Source organism: Leptonychotes weddellii, chromosome 3 (genome assembly GCF_054177405.1).
Source record: "Leptonychotes weddellii isolate Sample4059 chromosome 3, ASM5417740v2, whole genome shotgun sequence".
Taxonomy (NCBI): domain Eukaryota; kingdom Metazoa; phylum Chordata; class Mammalia; order Carnivora; family Phocidae; genus Leptonychotes; species Leptonychotes weddellii.
The window spans coordinates 105,688,375-105,692,941 of NC_138371.1; positions in this window are offsets into that span (position 1 = coordinate 105,688,375).

Sequence of the window (4,567 nt, forward strand, 5' to 3'; positions counted from 1 at the left end):
TCTTTGAAAAAAGTGGATGGTATTTTGATGGGGATTGCAGTGAATGTGTAGATTGCTCTAGGTAGCATTGACATCTTCACAGTATTTGTTCTTCCAATCCATGAGCATGGAAGGTTTTTCCATTTCTTTGTGTCTTCCTCAGAAAGCATGCAGTTCTGCAATTAAATGAACACACAGACCAAAGAGAAGGGACACCATATTGAAGATAACAGATCAGGGGGAACTCCTGATTATATTTTTATCTCATCCCCGCAGGAAAGACCTTCCTTTTCATTCCCCGTGGGTGACGGCTAGGTGTCTGTTCTGGTTCCTGGGACGTTTCTTCTGTCCTCTTTCTTTCTGGTGAAGTCTCCTTTCTTCCGCCTTAGAGATCCCTTCGTCTTCCCATGCTGCTCCCTGCCTGCCTACCAAAGGACAGCTTTTGGCTAAGGGGATGCCACCACTTATTTACACAAGCGTCATGGTTTACACCCTGAGTCTCTGGGCTGTTTGTGTCTCAAGCAGTGGAACTCAAAGAGAGTTTCAGCTCAGTGAGTAAGTGGGGCTGGTACATTTCTTCCCCACTCCTTACATGAGATCATATTTACTGCCAAATTCACCCACTGTGGGGAAAACCCGGGTTGCCAAAATAGGGTATTTTTGCCGGGCAGGCGAAGAGGTCACTGAATGGCACACTGTGCCTGTATTAGCCACGGGCAGCGACCTCAGGTTTCCAAGCCAAACGAACGGATCCCACTGCTGGCGGGGATGGATGTCCAAGCCCCGTTCCCGAATCGCCAGTACAGAACACCGATAGTTCGGGCCCCCGGGGGCCTGAGACAAGGCCCTGAATCAGTGGGCAGAGAGTATCACGAATGCGCTTCGTGTCACTTCATGTGTTAAAGAATATTACGTGAATAGGAAGAGTGACATCCAATGTTTGCAAAAATTATTTGCAGTTTATTAAGTACTTGTAGACATAGTTCGGGGGGTCTTTATGATGACTCTACACATGGATGGGGCAGGCTAGCCCCGTTTCACAGATGAGGCACGGAGACATTATCCGAGTCTCCAGTCATGGTCTTCATTGTACCACACAACCCCCAACACCATATGGTGGAAGTAGCTTTCCTCCCTTTTGGGGAGGGTATAGGGAGAGAAGGAAATACTATTTGATTGCCTGCATTGTGTTAGGTGAAGAAGCAAAGAGATAGAGGTCAAAGAACCTGTGTTTAAGTCCCCGCATGGATGTCACTTGACTTTCTGAACCCCAATTTCCTTATCTGTGAAATAGGATTAACCATTTCCTACCGAATTACCAGTCTATTATGAAACTGAACTAATATAATGTCTATGGAATCACTTCAACAAATTAAAAATACCGTATCTCTATAAGATAACCCGACTATACTGCATTATAATTTTACTATCACTGACATTTCAATTGTATACAAAATTTAGGATATACTAATTTTCTTGGCTGTGTCAATGAGCTACATTAATACAACATTATCATAAAAGCAGTAAAAAATACCAGACTTTATCATACCATTGTCTTGAGGAACTGTCTTAAATGTATTAGTATAGTTTGCTCACATTTCTTATATTTTAAATTGCATTTGACTGCTGTTCAATCATGGTTGATGCCACAAAAAAGACTACTAACCTTTCTCTTCCCTGCAATGTCCTTGTTGAGGATTTATAAAAGTAAATGTGTGATATACTGAAGCACTCAAAAATGGATTCATTATCAGATAAAGATTTCTATGCAAGAGAAACATTAAACATATAAGTATAAAAATCCTATATGATGTTAATCTTACAATCAGTAAGGAACTAAAAGCATTTCTGTAGTTTAAAACGATGAATGTGAAAAAGAACTAAATATATATTTAATTACAAGCAGAGATGTGTTCATATATCTGCATATTTAAAATGTGGGATTATGGCACCCCAAGATATAAATGTTTGTTGAATTGAATAAAGATGTGTGTGCACGCGCATGCACAATCATGAATTGGGAATAAAAACTTTTTTTAAAAAGATTTTATTTACTTATTTGAGAGAGAGTGAGAGAGAGCACACAAATGGGGGGGGAGGGGCCGAGGGAGAGGGAGAAGCAGAACCCCACCATGAGCAGGGACCCCAATGTGGGGCTCCATCCCAGGACCCCAGGATCATGACCTGAGCTGAAGGCAGACACTTAACTAACTGAGCCACCCAGCCACCCCCCAAAAAGACATTTTAATATTTCTTTTGCCTGGGGTGCCTGGGTGGCTCAGATGGTTAAGCGTCTGCCTTCGGCTCAGGTCATGATCCCAGGGTCCTGGGATCGAGTCCCTCATCAGGCTCCCTGCTAGGCGGGGAGCCTGCTTCTCCCTCTGCCTCTCTCTCTGTCTCTTATGAATAAATAAATAAAATCTTTAAAAAAAATATTTCTTTTGCCTGTATATTTTGATCTTGGATTAGTACAAAGTCATCATGAGAATAAAGAAAAGAATATATGATAAATGCTGCTTGATATATGTGAATGCTGATGTGCGCCATACGTTTCAATATCATGAGAAGCAGTCTGGTTTACTGGAGAAACCTCTTGAACTGAGGGTCTAGAGCTTGTGTTGGAGCTGTCACTTCCTCACTGTGACCTTGTAGGGCCCTAGTGGCCCCAAGAGACACAGTGATGGTATGCACAGTCTCTCCCCTTCAACATTGCCACTGCAGAGCTCGAAATTACAAAGATTAACATTTACATATGTATAAACTAACATTTACAACATTTGCCATAGACCAGCCCTGGAGACTTTTGTTACCCTGTACCCTTCTATGGCCCCTTATGGCTTGGGCACATGCTTTAAATTTTTGAGCTTCAATCTCAGCCTGTAAAATGGAGAAACTATCTGGTCTACCTCTTTTATCAAGTAGTCTTAAGGATCGCATGACACCATATATGGAATTGTAAAGGACTACAGAAATGTAAGGTACTATCATTTAAATACCACACGCAGAATTTTTAATTAATTAAGAAGGGCTTATGGGTACCCTGTGGATCCTTGCAACTCTAAGGAATACTTTGGAATGCTTGGGAAGTAGGTTTTCATGGAGCGTTTCACAAGGTGGAAGACACATGCCCTGAAAACGGGATGGTTGGTGTTTAGGAAAGGAAAAGATGCTTCTCAAATAGGCAACAACAACAACAAAAAAGAGATTATGCAGTGAAAATATGATCCCTTTTATAAATCTCTTCTCTACTCGCCTCCCCTCCCTCCTCCTCTCTTCCTCTCCTTCCCTCCTCTTGTAAAAAACCTTATTACCTAGACTCTATTTTTCCATCTGTACCTCATTCTTAATGAACAGCTATTATAATAATAAATGAAAGCTATTAAAGACTATTTTAAGCAAAGATGTCATTTTATATTCTTCATTTTATAAACCTATTTTCAATATTATCCTATGTACAAGATACAATTTATAGTACAAATTTAATTTTTATTATTTTCAAAGGGAAATACTGTGCATACAAAAGACTATAAATTAGAGTCCTTTGCCTACTTTTTTTAGGTTGTTTCTTTTTTTATTTTCAAGAGTTCTTTATGTATTCTGGACACAGACTTTTGTCAATTATCTGTGAGGCAAATATGTTCTCCTGATTTTTGTAGCTTGTCTTAGGTGAACAGCAGTTCTTAATTTTAATGTGGTTTGACTGTAATCATCTTTTGTCTTATGGTTAGTGGCGTCTATTTGTTCTTTAAAGAATTCTTCTTTACTCTGAGGTCATAAAGATATTGTGTTATGTTGTGTTGTGTTCTTTCTAAAAACTTTAAGGTTTGATTTTCTCACTTATGTCTGGCTTGGATATTTGTGCACCGTGGAAGGTACAGATACATTTTGTTTCTATGGAGATAACTGCTTATCCCAGTAATATTTTCTGAATGGTCCTCTTTCCCCACTGAAGTCTACAAACACCTATGTCACGTACCGAGTTTCTATGAATGCACTGCTCTGTTGCTAAGCTTTTTTTTTTTTTTTTTTTTTTGTTGCTAAGCTTTTTATTCTGATTGTTCTTGTGTGAATGCCCTACTAACTTATAATAGGTTTACATTAAGATTCAGTATCTAGAAAAGCAAGTCTTTTCCCTTACTGTTCTGAAGGAGTGTCTTTTTAAAGAAATTCTTGTTCCTTTGTTCTTCCATGAAACTCTGAGGATCAGCTTGTCAAGTTTTATTTTAAAAAGTTATTGGGAATTCCTTTGAATGAGAAGATCAGTTTGAGGAGAGTTGACATTTCAATGATATGGAGCCTTCCTTTTCATCATGTTCATCATCTCTGTTTTTTAAAGAACCTCTATAATGTTTTTTGTTCAGGTTTATAGATTTTTCTTCCTAAACGTTTTGTACAAGTTTTTTCATTATAACTATTCCAAGGTAACTTATTTTTTTTCTGGCTATCGTAAATGGCTATCATTTAAAAGAGCGCCTTTAAAAAAAAACCAAACTTGCTAGTATGTAGAAATGCAATTGAACTTATATCAGTAATCTTGATACACTCTATTATTAACTTTGGTAATTTGTCTAAAATTTTTTTTTTAATA